Raw genomic sequence first — 17,846 nt, 5'->3', positions numbered from 1 at the left:
GATGTGTGGTTTGTGATATTGGGACATATGTGAGGAGTAGAAGTGATGGGGGTGAGGGCAAGGGTGGGGGTATGTGATGGCATGCAGTTGGGTGGGGGATGAAGTAGTGAAAGATTTGACTTACCAGAGTACATTCCTCCAGCTACTCCTGCGAGGACCTCAGGATGCAGTATAGCCAAGACCTGCTCCTCCCATGTTGTGAGTTCTGGGGGAGGAGGTGGGGGTCCGCCGCCAGTCCTCTGAACCGCAATCTGGTGTCTTGAGACCACGGAACGCACCTTCCCCCGTAGGTCGTTCCACCTCTTCCTGATGTCATCCCTAGTACTTGGGTGCTGTCCCACTGCGTTGACCCTGTCCATGATTCTTCGCCATAGCTCCATCTTCCTAGCTATGGTGGTGTGCTGCACCTGTGATCCGAATAGCTGTGGCTCTACCCGGATGATTTCCTCCACCCTGACCCTAAGCTCCTCCTCAGAAAACCTGGGGTGTCTTTGTGGTGCCATGGGTGTAGTGTGAGTGGTGTGTGTGAGGGTGTGTGGGGTGATGTGTTGGGGTGTGTGCTGTAAGGTGCGTGGATGGTGCATGGGTGATAGGGTTCTGTGGCTCTGGTTCTGTGGGTGCTCTTGGTGTGTCTCTCAGTTGTCAATTTTTTTCAGTCGTAAAGGGTTGTGGGTAATGTGGGTGGGTGTTTTATAGTGGTCTGGGTGTGTGGTGTATGTATGTGTGTCAGGTGTGTGTAGTTTGAATTGTCCAATGAAGTGTTGTTTTGTTAATGTGTGTGTATTTTGAGCCCAGCAGGATGTACCACCAATGGTTTATCGCAGTTGAATGTCTGCCGCAGTGATTCGTGGGTCATAACGCTCTGGGCGTAGTTCTGTTGGCGTAACTGTGGGGGGTTAGATACCGCCAGTTCATCACCGACCTTTCGGCTGGCGAACTTGTGTGTGTGTCTGTATAATGACGGATTGCTATGTGTGGGTTATAATATGGGTAGCGGTAAACCGCTGCGGCGGCGGTATGTTGGCGGAAGTCGGCATGGCGGTAAGCGGGACTTACCACTGATGTCATAATGAGGGCCATAGTTAGGAAAACTTTATTTATTCTTTCTATGCAAACTTAAAATATACAAACATTAGAAATCCTAAAGATAAAGTTACAACTTAAAGTCATAATTTACGCACCTCCAGTTATAACCTAAATTTATAATTTATGCACCACCTTTAATTTGCTATGAGTTGCTCACCTCTATGTACATTCTTGTTAACTCACTCGCTGTACTACTTTAACTTTGGCTTCTTTTAATGAATGTTCACAAAAATTTCCAGAAAAAAAGTTGTATACATCTCATCTCCTTCCTAGAGGTAGCAAGACACCAAATAGCTGTACAAAGGACTGGCAGTGGACCCCCACCTCCTCCCCCACAACTAACAACATGGGAGGAGCAAGTCTTGGCAATCATGCATCCTGAGGGCCTGGCAGGAGTAGCAGGAGGACTGGACTCTGGTAAGTCAAATATCTATTACTATCACCCCACCACCTGCATACCATCACATAATCCTGCCCCTACCCTCACCCCATCACTCCACCACCTCACATACACACCACCATCACAACCCACCAATCCCATAACCAAGCCCTGCATGCACCACCAATGCGTGGACATCACTCACAGCCCTGCATGGACACCCATCACTAAAGCATGCACATTAGAGACAATCACCTAGCCCATAAAATCACTACTCACACAAGGCAAAGCTGACAGGGCAACACACCCATGCACAAGATGTCACACGCAGAAACAATAACACTGCATTTACATCCCCACAGGTCCCCAACCCAATATCACCGGAGAGGAGGTGCCAGCAACATTTTGATTTACCTATGTATTAGTTTAACATGGTTTAAACACTGCAATACAACTGTACAGTAATGTATACTTAGGAATGACCTGTAGTTGGCTGCAGTCATTACAGGAGGTGCCAGAGTGGGGCACAGATATCTGAAAATAGAGATGCCAAAGGGTACAGTAAGTGTTCATAGAATTGGGAGAATCTGGCTGCCATGTACAATGTCAAATACAAAACTGTCAATGCAAAATGAAGTTACAGTGTCTTACCTGTGTGTCACTGGAAGTACTGTCATATAATAGCTGTTCTGTTGTCCTCATCCTCGTCCTCTGCCTCCTCATCTTCACATTCCACAGGGTCCACTACTGCAACACGCCCATCTCCAGCCTCATCGTCTTGCAGAAAAGGTACCTTGTGCCTCAAGGCAAGCTTATGGAACATGCAGCATGCCACGATTATCTGGCACACCTTCTCGGGTGAGTAGTACAGGGATTCACCTGTTAGATGAAGGCAACAAAACCTGGCCTTCAGGAGGCCGAATGTCCTCTCTATTATTCTCCTTGTTCGCCCATGTGCCTTAATGTAACATTCCTCTGCCCTTGTCCTGGAATTCCTCACAGGGGTCAGTAGCCATGAGGGGTTGGGGTAACCAGAGAAACCTGCAAATAACTAGGGACAACTGTTAGACACACACTAACCCTTAGGGCCCACACCACAACCATACACCAACATCCACCAACATCCACTGGGTGAGAACCAGGGCTCACCTATTAGCCACACACGGTGCCTCTGGAGTTGAGCCATCACATATGGGATGCTGCTATTCCTCAGGATGTAGGCATTATGCACAGAGCCAGGCTACTTTGCATTGACATGGGAGATGTACTGGTCCACCAGGCACACTATCTGCACATTCATGGAGTGAAAGCTCTTTCGATTTCTGAACACCTGTTCATTTCTCCAAGGGGGAGACAAATGCAATATGTGTACCATCAATAGCCCCAATAATGTTGGGGATATGTCCCATTGAATAGAAGTCAGCTTTCACTGTGGCCAAATCCTCCACCTGGGGGAAAACAATGTAGCTGTGCATGTCTTTAATCAGGGCAGACAACACTCTGGTCAGCTCTATTGAGAACATTGGCTGAGACATTCCTGCTGCAAAGCCCACTGTCACTTGGAAGGAGCCAGTTGCCAAGAAATGGAGAACAGATAGGACTTGCACAAGAGGGGGGATCACGATGGGCTGATGGATAGCAGATATCAGGTCAGGCTCCAATTGGGCAAACAGCTGTGATTTTGGCACTGTCCAGTCTATAGGTGAGGATGATGTGCCTGTCCTCCATTGTTGCCAAGTCCACCAGGGGTCTGTGCACGGGGGGATGTCTCCAGCTCCTATTCATCGGCAGCGGTTGTAATCTAGGGGGCAAAACGGGGAGCAGCTGGTCAGTATACCACATTTCCAACCACTACACTGCATTGCATATTGTGACTGTAACAGTATGTTGTTGGATAGGCCCAAATGGTGCCTATGTGTACTGTGATGCAGTTAGGTGCCATGGCCTGCCCCCCTTGAAATGGCGTCTGCCTGTCCTGTGTGGATGGACATGTGGAAATTATGTAATGCCGCTGACGTTGTGCGCCGTTGTGGGAGGCAGTCGAGTACCGCCGCGCAACTCCTCATTGGATACCATTGGGCCCCATGGGTTGCAGTGGCCAATGGTGATGTATGCCGGTGGTGACGGGATGCACCGCCACGACGTGACTGCCATTTTCTATCTGTTCACTCACTTGCTATCTGACCTTCAACAGGAGATGACCTACACTGCAAGTGCTGCTGTGACCTGTGTCTGGAACTGACCATGGCTCGTGTCACTGGGGAAAGGGCCCCTGCCTTCATCGCTGCAGAGTTGGAGAGACTGGGGGATGGGTCCTACCCCAGTAGCAAATGCTGTATGGGCCTTCAGACCAACAGGTGAGTACACTGTGAGCACGCTGCAAGGGGCATGGATGCATGGAGTGCTGTGTGTGAGGGCCTCATGTAGGAGGTGGTTGGTGGAAGGCTTCTGGGCAGCGTGCTGCATGTATGGTGGGCAATGTCTGTGCGTAAGGGGATGGGAGGGCTATAGTGGGCCATGATTGTACCAGTCAGGACGGTATAACAGATACCTTTTTCTATGTTTCTTTTTCTGCAGGTCAACGCCCATAAGAAAAAGGGTATATGACGTGCCATCGCCAAGGAGGTGCGGACCCTGGGGGTCTATGGCAGACGGAGCACCCACTGTCAGAAACCGTGGGCAAGGAAGACGGCGGAGGCCCAGCTGGGGATAGCCTCCCAACGAGGAAGGAGTGCCCATCGAATCCTGACCCCCCTGATGGCCCGCATACTGGTGGTGGCCTATCCGGAGCTAGATTGGCACTTGAGGGCATCACAGCAGCCACAAGGGGGTGAGTACAGTTTCCCAATATAATACTTGTGCATGGTGGGGTGGTCTCCGGGTGGGGGATGTGGGCCTGTGGGTGCTCCTAGGCCAGGCCGGACATTGTAGGTCCCATGTTGGGCAGGGACTGATGAACACCACCGCCTATGAAGCTAGTAGGCATCCACTACTGGGCAGGGGTCTGTGAGTGTCAGGTATGCTGCTATTGGCATTAGGTATTTGTGAGAAGGTAGCCTCTTTCTAGCCTTGTTACCCCCACTTTTGGCCTGTTTGTGAGTGTATGTCAGGGTGTTTGTCACTGTTTTCACTGTCTCACTGGGATCCTGATAGCCAGGCCTCAGTGCTCATAGTGAAAACACTAGGTTTTCAGTATGTTTGTTATGTGTCACTGGGGTCCTGCTGGTCAGGACCCCAGTGCTCATAGGTTTGTGGCCTATATGTATGTGTCACTGGGACCCTGTCACACAGGGCCCCAGTGCTCATAGGTGTGCATGTATATGTTCCCTGTGTGGTGCCTAACTGTCTCACTGAGGCTCTGCTAACCAGAACCTCAGTGGTTATGCTCTCTCATTACTTTCAAATTGTCACTAACAGGCTAGTGACCATTTTTACCAATTTACATTGGCTTACTGGAACACCCTTATAATTCCCTAGTATATGGTACTGAGGTACCCAGGGTATTGGGGTTCCAGGAGATCCCTATGGGCTGCAGCATTTCTTTTGCCACCCATAGGGAGCTCTGACAATTCTTACACAGGCCTGCCACTGCAGCCTGAGTGAAATAACGTCCACGTTATTTCACAGCCATTTTACACTGCACTTAAGTAACTTATAAGTCACCTATATGTCTAACCTTTACCTGGTAAATGTTAGGTGCAAAGTTACTTAGTGTGAGGGCACCCTGGCACTAGCCAAGGTGCCCCCACATTGTTCAGAGCCAATTCCCTGAACTTTGTGAGTGCGGGGACACCATTACACGCGTGCACTACATATAGGTCACTACCTATATGTAGCTTCACAATGGTAACTCCGAATATGGCCATGTAACATGTCTATGATCATGGAATTGCCCCCTCTATGCCATCCTGGCATAGTTGGCACAATCCCATGATCCCAGTGGTCTGTAGCACAGACCCTGGTACTGCCAAACTGCCCTTCCTGGGGTTTCACTGCAGCTGCTGCTGCTGCCAACCCCTCAGACAGGCATCTGCCCTCCTGGGGTCCAGCCAGGCCTGGCCCAGGATGGCAGAACAAAGAACTTCCTCTGAGAGAGGGTGTGACACCCTCTCCCTTTGGAAAATGGTGTGAAGGCAGGGGAGGAGTAGCCTCCCCCAGCCTCTGGAAATGCTTTGTTGGGCACAGAGGTGCCCAATTCTGCATAAGCCAGTCTACACCGGTTCAGGGACCCCTTAGCCCCTGCTCTGGCGCGAAACTGGACAAAGGAAAGGGGAGTGACCACTCCCCTGACCTGCACCTCCCCTGGGAGGTGTCCAGAGCTCCTCCAGTGTGCTCCAGACCTCTGCCATCTTGGAAACAGAGGTGCTGCTGGCACACTGGACTGCTCTGAGTGGCCAGTGCCACCAGGTGACGTCAGAGACTCCTGCTGATAGGCTCCTTCAGGTGTTAGTAGCCTATCCTCTCTCCTAGGTAGCCAAACCCTCTTTTCTGGCTATTTAGGGTCTCTGTCTCTGGGGAAACTCTAGATAACGAATGCATGAGCTCAGCCGAGTTCCTCTGCATCTCCCTCTTCACCTTCTGATAAGGAATCGACCGCTGACCGCGCTGGAAGCCTGCAAACCTGCAACATAGTAGCAAAGATGACTACTGCAACTCTGTAACGCTGATCCTGCCGCCTTCTCGACTGTTTTCCTGCTTGTGCATGCTGTGGGGGTAGTCTGCCTCCTCTCTGCACCAGAAGCTCCGAAGAAATCTCCCGTGGGTCGATGGAATCTTCCCCCTGCAACCGCAGGCACCAAAAAGCTGCATTACCGGTCCCTTGGGTCTCCTCTCAGCACGACGAGCGAGGTCTCTCGAATCCAGCGACACCGTCCAAGTGACCCCCACAGTCCAGTGACTCCTCAGCCCAAGTTTGGTGGAGGTAAGTCCTTGCCTCACCTCGCTGGGCTGCATTGCTGGGAACCGCGACTTTGCAAGCTTCTCCGGCCCCTGTGCACTTCCGGCAGAAATCCTGTGTGCACAGCCAAGCCTGGGTCCACGGCACTCTAACCTGCATTGCACGACTTTCTAAGTTGGTCTCCGGCGACGTGGGACTCCTTTGTGCAACTTCGGCGAGCACCGTTTCACGCATCCTCGTAGTGCCTGTTTCTGGCACTTCTCCGGGTGCTACCTGCTTCAGTGAGGGCTCCTTGTCTTGCTCGACGTCCCCTCTCTCTACAGGTCCAATTTGCGACCTCCTGGTCCCTCCTGGGCCCCAGCAGCGTCCAAAAACGCCAAACGCACGATTTGCGTGTAGCAAGGCTTGTTGGCGTCCATCCGGCGGGAAAACACTTCTGCACGACTCTCCAAGGCGTGGGGGATCAATCCTCCAAAGGGGAAGTCTCTAGCCCTTGTCGTTCCTGCAGTATTCACAGTTCTTCAGCCTAGTAAGAGCTTCTTTGCACCAACCGCTGGCATTTCTTGGGCATCTGCCCATCTCCGATCTGCTTGTGACTTTTGGACTTGGTCCCCTTGCTCCACAGGTACCTTCAGACAGGAATCCATCGTTGTTGCATTGCTGATTTGTGTTTTCCTTGCATTCTCCCTCTAACACGACTATTTTGTCCTTAGGGGAACTTTGGTGCACTTTGCACTCACTTTTCAGGGTCTTGGGGAGGGTTATTTTTCTAACTCTCACTATTTTCTAATAGTCCCAGCGACCCTCTACAAGGTCACATAGGTTTGGGGTCCATTCGTGGTTCGCATTCCACTTCTGGAGTATATGGTTTGTGTTGCCCCTATCCCTATGTTTCCCCATTGCATCCTATTGTAACTATACATTGTTTGCACTGTTTTCTAAGACTATACTGCATATTTTTGCTATTGTGTATATATATCTTGTGTATATTTCCTATCCTCTCACTGAGGGTACACTCTAAGATACTTTGGCATATTGTCATAAAAATAAAGTACCTTTATTTTTAGTATAACTGTGTATTGTGTTTTCTTATGATATTGTGCATATGACACTAAGTGGTACTGTAGTAGCTTCACACGTCTCCTAGTTCAGCCTGAGCTGCTCTGCTAAGCTACCATTATCTATCAGCCTAAGCTGCTAGACACCCTATACACTAATAAGGGATCACTGGGCCTGGTGCAAGGTGCAAGTACCCCTTGGTACTCACTACAAACCAGTCCAGCCTCCTACATTGGTTGTGCAGCGGTGGGATAAGTGCTTTGAGACTACTTACCACTCTTGTCATTGTACTTTTCATAAGAGAAAAATATACAAAACAAGGTCAGTGTATATACACATAGCCAAAAAAGTTTTGCATTTCCTCTTTTCACTCTTTTCTAAGTGCTGAAAAGTACTTCTAAACTTTCAAAAAGTTCTTAAAAGTTTAAAAAGTTTTTTCTGTCTTTCCAAAAAGTTCTGAAAACTTTTTTCTCTTTGTCTATCACTTTAACTCTCTCTAAAAATGTCTGGCACAGGAAAAAATGTTGAACTGTCCAAACTTGCATATGATCACCTTAGCTGGAAAGGAGCAAGGAGTCTCTGCATAGAGAGAGGTTTGAGTGTAGGGAAGAATCCTTCCTTAGAACTGTTAATTAATATGCTTAGAGTACAGGATAAGGCCATAAGTGCCCAATCTGTAGAAAAAGTAGCTAATGGTTCTCAATCTGATCCAGGGACTCCCCCAGGAAAAGGTTCAGGAAAGAAACTTCTCAGCCTGCCCATTACTAGACAGTCTAGCATAGTTGGTACAGAGGTTGAATCACATCATACTGATGATGTGCTCTCACATTATGCTGGTAGCCAAGCTGTTAGGGTGCCCTTGGTAAGGGACAGGTCTCCTTCTGTTCATTCCCATCATACCTCTGTATCTAGAAATGTCCCTCCCACCCACCCTGATGACAGATTGTTAGAAAGGGAGCTCAATAGATTGAGAGTGGAACAAACCAGACTGAAGCTCAAGAAGCAACAGCTGGATTTGGATAGACAGTCTTTAGAAATAGAGAGGGAAAGACAGAAGTTGGGTTTAGATACCCATGGTGGCAGCAGCAGTATTCCCCATAGTCATCCTGCAAAAGAGCATGATTCCAGGAATCTGCACAAGATAGTTCCCCCTTATAAGGAGGGGGATGACATTAACAAGTGGTTTGCTGCACTTGAGAGGGCCTGTGTTGTACAGGATGTCCCTCAAAAGCAGTGGGCTGCTATCCTATGGCTATCATTTAGTGGAAAAGGTAGGGATAGGCTCCTTACTGTGAAAGAAAATGATGCCAATAATTTTACAGTTCTTAAGAATGCACTCCTGGATGGTTATGGCTTAACCACTGAACAGTACAGGATAAAGTTCAGAGAGACCAAAAAGGAGTCTTCACAAGACTGGGTTGATTTCATTGACCAGGCAGTGAAGGCCTTGGAGGGGTGGTTACATGGCAGTAAAGTTACTGATTATGAAAGCCTGTATAACACAATCCTGAGAGAGCATATACTTAATAATTGTGTGTCTGATTTGTTGCACCAGTACCTGGTAGACTCTGATCTGACCTCTCCCCAAGAATTGGGAAAGAAGGCAGACAAATGGGTCAGAACAAGGGTGAACAGAAAAGTTCATACAGGGGGTGACAAAGATGGCAATAAGAAGAAAGATGGTGAAAAATCTCAAGATAAGCATGGGGATAAGGGTAAAACCAAAGATCCCACTTCAAATCTTAAACACTCTTCAGAGGGTGGGGATAAAACAAATTCTTCCTCTTCTTCCCAACCTGCACACATTAAAAAGCCTTGGTGCTTTGTGTGTAAAAATAGAGGCCATAGGCCAGGGGATAAGTCCTGTCCAGGTAAACCCCCTGAGCCTACCACCACTAATACATCAAGCTCTAGTGCCCCTAGCAGTAGTGGTACTAGTGGTGGGACTGCTGGCAACAGTCAAGCAAAGGGTGTAGTTGGGTTCACTTATGGGTCCATAGTGGAAACTGATGTAATCAGTCCCAAGACAGTTTCTGTCACACCTAGTGGCATTGGCCTTGCCACACTGGCTGCTTGTCCCCTTACAATGGATAAGTACAGGCAGACAGTTTCAATAAATGGTGTTGAGGCCTTGGCCTACAGGGACACAGGTGCCAGTTTCACTTTGGTGACTGAAAACCTAGTGCCTCCTGAACAACACATCATTGGACAACAGTATAAGATTATTGATGTCCATAACTCCACTAAGTTTCTTCCCTTAGCTATAATTCAGTTTAGTTGGGGTGGAGTTACTGGCCCTAAGCAGGTGGTGGTATCACCTAGCTTACCTGTAGACTGTCTCTTAGGTAATGACCTAGAGGCCTCAGGTTGGGCTGATGTAGAGTTTTATGCCCATGCAGCCATGCTGGGCATCCCTGAGGAATTGTTCCCTCTCATTTCAAGTGAAATGAAAAAGCAAAGGAGAGAAGGCCTGAAAACTCAGGATCCCTCTCCATCAACAGGTAAAGAGGGTATCACAGTATCCCCTAACCACCCTACCATTCAGGATACCATTCCTGTGGTGGGAGAAACCTCTCCTGGGGTGGCACCTGTTCCAAGGGAATCATCAGCTGGCAAAGCTGGACTCCCTGAGGTGGAAGTACCTCTCTGTGGGATAACTAACATTGGTGAGAAAAACAGCACCATTTTAGTTAACATGGAGCATCCCTCCAACCCTCCCAGAGAAACTTTAGTGCAGAAACCCTGCACTACCTCACAACACTTAGGACAGCATCCCTGCCCTAGTGTGGAGCTCATAGGACAGCATCCCTGCCCTGCTCCAACTCAAGAGAAACAGCATCCCTGTTCTCTCTTCCAGCCAGATGGACAAAGTTTTTGCCCAGCTATGGCTTTTATGAGACAGCATCCCTGTCTGGCATTTCCATCACTACAAATAGGTTCAGTGGACAATTCCCACTGCTCTAAACTAAAACTTACTGATAGAAACTCTGAAAATATATCTTCACATTGTTGCTTAGCTAAAAAACTTCAAACAGGGTGGTTTACATCCCCACAGGGAAGTAACCATATAGTGGATGATAAAGGGAGTAACCAGTCTATTGCAGAGCTACTCTCTACTTATCACCACTTAGACAATAAAGTCTCAACTGGCCAAGGTTAGCCTTATTGTCCTTCGTTTGGGGGGGGGTTGTGTGAGAAGGTAGCCTCTTTCTAGCCTTGTTACCCCCACTTTTGGCCTGTTTGTGAGTGTATGTCAGGGTGTTTGTCACTGTTTTCACTGTCTCACTGGGATCCTGATAGCCAGGCCTCAGTGCTCATAGTGAAAACACTAGGTTTTCAGTATGTTTGTTATGTGTCACTGGGGTCCTGCTGGTCAGGACCCCAGTGCTCATAGGTTTGTGGCCTATATGTATGTGTCACTGGGACCCTGTCACACAGGGCCCCAGTGCTCATAGGTGTGCATGTATATGTTCCCTGTGTGGTGCCTAACTGTCTCACTGAGGCTCTGCTAACCAGAACCTCAGTGGTTATGCTCTCTCATTACTTTCAAATTGTCACTAACAGGCTAGTGACCATTTTTACCAATTTACATTGGCTTACTGGAACACCCTTATAATTCCCTAGTATATGGTACTGAGGTACCCAGGGTATTGGGGTTCCAGGAGATCCCTATGGGCTGCAGCATTTCTTTTGCCACCCATAGGGAGCTCTGACAATTCTTACACAGGCCTGCCACTGCAGCCTGAGTGAAATAACGTCCACGTTATTTCACAGCCATTTTACACTGCACTTAAGTAACTTATAAGTCACCTATATGTCTAACCTTTACCTGGTAAATGTTAGGTGCAAAGTTACTTAGTGTGAGGGCACCCTGGCACTAGCCAAGGTGCCCCCACATTGTTCAGAGCCAATTCCCTGAACTTTGTGAGTGCGGGGACACCATTACACGCGTGCACTACATATAGGTCACTACCTATATGTAGCTTCACAATGGTAACTCCGAATATGGCCATGTAACATGTCTATGATCATGGAATTGCCCCCTCTATGCCATCCTGGCATAGTTGGCACAATCCCATGATCCCAGTGGTCTGTAGCACAGACCCTGGTACTGCCAAACTGCCCTTCCTGGGGTTTCACTGCAGCTGCTGCTGCTGCCAACCCCTCAGACAGGCATCTGCCCTCCTGGGGTCCAGCCAGGCCTGGCCCAGGATGGCAGAACAAAGAACTTCCTCTGAGAGAGGGTGTGACACCCTCTCCCTTTGGAAAATGGTGTGAAGGCAGGGGAGGAGTAGCCTCCCCCAGCCTCTGGAAATGCTTTGTTGGGCACAGAGGTGCCCAATTCTGCATAAGCCAGTCTACACCGGTTCAGGGACCCCTTAGCCCCTGCTCTGGCGCGAAACTGGACAAAGGAAAGGGGAGTGACCACTCCCCTGACCTGCACCTCCCCTGGGAGGTGTCCAGAGCTCCTCCAGTGTGCTCCAGACCTCTGCCATCTTGGAAACAGAGGTGCTGCTGGCACACTGGACTGCTCTGAGTGGCCAGTGCCACCAGGTGACGTCAGAGACTCCTGCTGATAGGCTCCTTCAGGTGTTAGTAGCCTATCCTCTCTCCTAGGTAGCCAAACCCTCTTTTCTGGCTATTTAGGGTCTCTGTCTCTGGGGAAACTCTAGATAACGAATGCATGAGCTCAGCCGAGTTCCTCTGCATCTCCCTCTTCACCTTCTGATAAGGAATCGACCGCTGACCGCGCTGGAAGCCTGCAAACCTGCAACATAGTAGCAAAGATGACTACTGCAACTCTGTAACGCTGATCCTGCCGCCTTCTCGACTGTTTTCCTGCTTGTGCATGCTGTGGGGGTAGTCTGCCTCCTCTCTGCACCAGAAGCTCCGAAGAAATCTCCCGTGGGTCGATGGAATCTTCCCCCTGCAACCGCAGGCACCAAAAAGCTGCATTACCGGTCCCTTGGGTCTCCTCTCAGCACGACGAGCGAGGTCTCTCGAATCCAGCGACACCGTCCAAGTGACCCCCACAGTCCAGTGACTCCTCAGCCCAAGTTTGGTGGAGGTAAGTCCTTGCCTCACCTCGCTGGGCTGCATTGCTGGGAACCGCGACTTTGCAAGCTTCTCCGGCCCCTGTGCACTTCCGGCGGAAATCCTGTGTGCACAGCCAAGCCTGGGTCCACGGCACTCTAACCTGCATTGCACGACTTTCTAAGTTGGTCTCCGGCGACGTGGGACTCCTTTGTGCAACTTCGGCGAGCACCGTTTCACGCATCCTCGTAGTGCCTGTTTCTGGCACTTCTCCGGGTGCTACCTGCTTCAGTGAGGGCTCCTTGTCTTGCTCGACGTCCCCTCTCTCTACAGGTCCAATTTGCGACCTCCTGGTCCCTCCTGGGCCCCAGCAGCGTCCAAAAACGCCAAACGCACGATTTGCGTGTAGCAAGGCTTGTTGGCGTCCATCCGGCGGGAAAACACTTCTGCACGACTCTCCAAGGCGTGGGGGATCCATCCTCCAAAGGGGAAGTCTCTAGCCCTTGTCGTTCCTGCAGTATTCACAGTTCTTCAGCCTAGTAAGAGCTTCTTTGCACCAACCGCTGGCATTTCTTGGGCATCTGCCCATCTCCGATCTGCTTGTGACTTTTGGACTTGGTCCCCTTGCTCCACAGGTACCTTCAGACAGGAATCCATCGTTGTTGCATTGCTGATTTGTGTTTTCCTTGCATTCTCCCTCTAACACGACTATTTTGTCCTTAGGGGAACTTTGGTGCACTTTGCACTCACTTTTCAGGGTCTTGGGGAGGGTTATTTTTCTAACTCTCACTATTTTCTAATAGTCCCAGCGACCCTCTACAAGGTCACATAGGTTTGGGGTCCATTCGTGGTTCGCATTCCACTTCTGGAGTATATGGTTTGTGTTGCCCCTATCCCTATGTTTCCCCATTGCATCCTATTGTAACTATACATTGTTTGCACTGTTTTCTAAGACTATACTGCATATTTTTGCTATTGTGTATATATATCTTGTGTATATTTCCTATCCTCTCACTGAGGGTACACTCTAAGATACTTTGGCATATTGTCATAAAAATAAAGTACCTTTATTTTTAGTATAACTGTGTATTGTGTTTTCTTATGATATTGTGCATATGACACTAAGTGGTACTGTAGTAGCTTCACACGTCTCCTAGTTCAGCCTGAGCTGCTCTGCTAAGCTACCATTATCTATCAGCCTAAGCTGCTAGACACCCTATACACTAATAAGGGATCACTGGGCCTGGTGCAAGGTGCAAGTACCCCTTGGTACTCACTACAAACCAGTCCAGCCTCCTACAGTATTCCTGTCTATGGACTGGTGACTAGCATTGTGACTGGTAGTGCTTTGCCTAGTGTGTAGGGCTGTTCCCTGTGTGTGTGTGTGTGTGTGTGTCATGTACGCCAAGGTGGTGTTGTTGCTGCCATTGACCAAGTGTATCCTTTGTCTCTCCCCCCCCTTTTTATTTTGTCACTCTGTCCTTATGTGCATTAGCATCATCTGAAGGAGGAGCAGAAGTACCGGCGACGGAGGGAGCTGTATCCCACAGGGCCCAGGAGGCTGAATCCACTCACGGTGAGGGCACCAGTGGGACGGGGGCGAGGGGAGCACCACGTAGGAGACAGGAGGGGACAGTTCTGAAAGTGATACCTCCTCAGATGGAAGCTGCCTGCTGGTAGCGGACACCTCTGTGCCCACCTCAACTACAGGTACATCCGCCACCCCCGTACCAGCACCGCCCTCCCAGCAGCCCCTCAGTGAGTTTCCCGTGCCGGTTCACCCAGGAGGGTGGGCAGCTCCTTCTCCCCAGGCACCTCAGGCCCTGCCCCAGTTAGCCCTGCTGCCCTGAGTGAGGAGGGTATTGACCTCCTCCGATCCATCTCTGTTGGGCAGTCAACCATAGTGAATGCCATCCAGGGGATGGCAGCCTATTTGCAACAAACTAATGCATTCCTGGAGGTCATTCACTCTGGCATGGCGGCCCAACAGAGATCAATCTAGGCTCTGGCCTCCTCCCTGATGGCAGCCATTGTCCCTGTCTCTAGTCTCCCCCATCCAACTTCCTCTACCCAGTCCCATTCCCCTCAACCCCAACCTATCCTGAGCACACATTCAGACCAGCATGCACTCAAGACAACACACAGGAGTGGCCCAGGCAAACACAAGCTCTATACATCATCCCACTGGCACTCACACAAACACCATCCAGATGCAGACATACCAACAAACACTACTGCCTCCAATGTGTCCCCCTCCTCCTCGTTGTCCACCACCCTCCCAGTAGTGTCTCCACTCACACCTGCCTGCACCACATCCTCATCCTCTACCCCCATCACCATCACGCCTATCACTACAGACCCCTCACTGGCAGTCACCACTCCCACATCCATTCACACTTCCCCTGTGTCCTCTCCCACTGTCTGTGCCTCATCCTCCCAAAGTACACAACCACAAGCACTCAGACACCCAACAGCCATCCACCTCACAACAGCATCCAACCCATGCACATGCACCCAAACACAGCAGACACCTCCAACAACCACTCCCTCTTCCTCCACTCCCAAACCTTCACCCTCTTCCTGCCTCAGTGTCCCTAAGAAGCTTTTCCTCTCCGCCATTGACCTCTTAAACCCACTCTTCCCCCCGTCCTTCACGTCGAGCCAGGGTGGTCAGAATGCAGGCGAGCACCTCAGCCACCCCTGTCCATGGCCACAGTAGTGTGGGCAGCTACTTAAGGTGGGAGAGGATCCAGGGAACCAGCCATCAGCACTGACAGTGTGCCTGCAGCAGCTGCCAAGGGGAAGGGCAAGGATACACCACCAGCTGCCCAGGGGAAGGGCAAGGAGGCACCACCAGCTGCCAAGGGGAAGGGCAAAGAGACACCACCAGCTGCCAAGGGGAAGGGCAAGTAGACGGCACCTGCAGGCAGGGAGGACAGGAGGCCTGGTTCTGGGACTGATTCTGAGCCCCCACCACCAACCATGGCGATTCAGCTGTCTGAAGCTGCAGGGGAAGGGTTGGAGCCTCCCACCACTACTGGCCTCCCCGACACCAGCACTGCCACCAGCACTGCCACCAGCACCGCCACCAGCACCACTGCCAGCAGCAAGCCCAAGTGGGCATCCATCTGAGGCTACAGGGGAAGGGCTGGAGCCTCCCCCCACCACTGCCTGCACTGCCACCAGCAGCACTACCAGCAGCAGCAGCCCCAGCGGGCAGCCATCTGAGGCTGCAGAAGAAGGGCTGGAGCCTCCCCCCACAACTGGCATCCCCGACACCAGCACCGCACTGCCACTACTGAGCAGCTGTCACCACTGTCGGGCAGTGTGTAGTCCTGCCTCCATGGGCTGTAGTGCATCCTGGACCCTGCAAATCATGTAGGTGTGACACCCAGGTGAGAGACTGTGACCTTGCACTCCCCAAGTGCTGCATTACAGGGCATACTGCCCCCTCCAGAACCAGTGGAAGAAGCCATCCACTCACCCCCTCCTTGCCAGGATAAAGAACACTGGGCACAAGGCCCCCTCCAGAACCAGTGGAAGAGGCCATCCACTCACCCCCTCCTTGCCAGGATAAAGCACACTGGGCACAAGGCCCCCTCCAGAACCGGTGGAGAAGCCATCCACTCACCCCTCCTTGCCAGGATGAAGCACACAGAGCACTATGCCCCCTCCAGAACCAGTGGATAAGCCATCCATCACCCGCTCCTTGCCAGGATGAAGCACACTGGGCACAAGGCCCCCTCCAGAACCAGTGGGCAAACCACCCACTAGAGAGACTGTGGCTTTGCACTCCCCAGGACCAAGCAGTGGGCAAACCACCCACCTGAGAGACTGTGGCCTTGAACTCCTCAGGACCAAGCAGTGGACAACCCACCCACTAGAGAGACTGTGGCTTTGCACTCCCCAGGACCAAGCAGTGGGCAAACCACCCTCTACAGGGACTGTGGCTTTGCACTCCCCAGGACCAAGCAGTGGGCAAACCACCCACTAGAGAGACTGTGGCCTTGCATTCCCCAGGACATTGCACAGGGCATTTAGCCCCCTCCAGGATCAGTGGTGTTGTACCATCTTCTGGTTGAGGTGCCCCGCCCATTCCCCATCCCCCTGAGGTGCCTGTGTATTTTCGACCTGATGCCCCTGCAGTGTTCTCTCCGTTTTGTTGCAGGAGTCAAGTGGGGCCTTGGCCTATGTGATGAGGCCCTGCGACCCACAGACATTGAGGACTGGGCAGTATCCCTCCATTTGTATATATGTATACTGTTTTGAATTTGAAGCACAAAGTTCTAGTATTTTATCTTATTACACTCACTTTAATCAATTCCTGTTGTCCATTATTCCTGATAGGTACGGGGTGTACGTGTAATGTTGCTGCATCTGTTTGTGTGTATGGTGTTAGGGGTGGTGTTGGTGGTGGGGGTGTTGCGTATGTGTGTCACTCTCTTTTTCCTCCCCCATCCCTTGTGTGCTAGGCGGCAGTACTCACTGTGGTCGTCTTCACCGGCGTTGCTGTTCGTGGTGCCTGCAGAGGTATAGAAGCATGGGGAGGATGTTCAACTCGGGCTCCATGGCATCGTGGTTCTTCCTTGACTCTCCAGAGTTGAGTCCTTTGCCTTCTGTGTACTGTTTCTGCCATGCTTTTGATGTTGTTAGTACCGCCCTGGAAAAGGAGGGGGATAGGTGTGTCATAATAGTGTGGGCGGTACATTGTCTTCCACCTGGCTGTTGGCGGTTACCGCCGTGGTGGTTGTTGCTACTGCCACGGTGGTCGGTGTGTTAAAGTGGCTCTCTGTGTGGGCGGTTTCCACTGGGGTCATAATTCCTTTTTTTTTACATCCGGCCTGTTGGCGGTATTATCACCGCTTTATCATCGACTGCCAGGGTTGTAATGAGGGCCTACAACTTATACCTAACTTTTGGTCACTAAATAGCAGTGTCTTTTAATTTTTTAATAAACATGTGTTTCAAACCGTACACTCTAGTGTAGTTGAGTGGAGTGTTGTTATGTGTCATGTCGTACATTGCAGTGGAGGAGAGTATTGTACAGTGAAGTGTCATAGAGTGTTGTGTTGTACAGTGGAGTGGAATACTGTGGAGTGCTATAAAGTGGAGTATTGTGTGATAGAGTGGAGGGGAGTAGACTGTAATTTAGTGGAGCACAGTGTCACAGAACAGAGTACAGATGAGTGGTGTGTGATGGAGTTGAACAGAGCGCAGAAGCGTAGAGTGGAGTGCTGTATAGTGGAGTGGCATAGTGTGGAATGGTGTAGAGTTCAGTAGAGTGGAGTGGCATACAGTGGAATAGCACAGAGTGGAGTGCTGTACGGTGGAGTGCTGTGTAGTGGACTGTTGGAAAGTGCCCTAGAGTCAAGCACAGTGGACTGGCATAAA

The sequence above is a fragment of the Pleurodeles waltl genome, chromosome 7 (genome assembly GCF_031143425.1).
Source record: "Pleurodeles waltl isolate 20211129_DDA chromosome 7, aPleWal1.hap1.20221129, whole genome shotgun sequence".
Lineage (NCBI taxonomy): Eukaryota > Metazoa > Chordata > Amphibia > Caudata > Salamandridae > Pleurodeles > Pleurodeles waltl.
The sequence above is the reverse complement of the archived record's forward strand: the minus strand, read 5'-3'. Positions refer to the sequence as shown.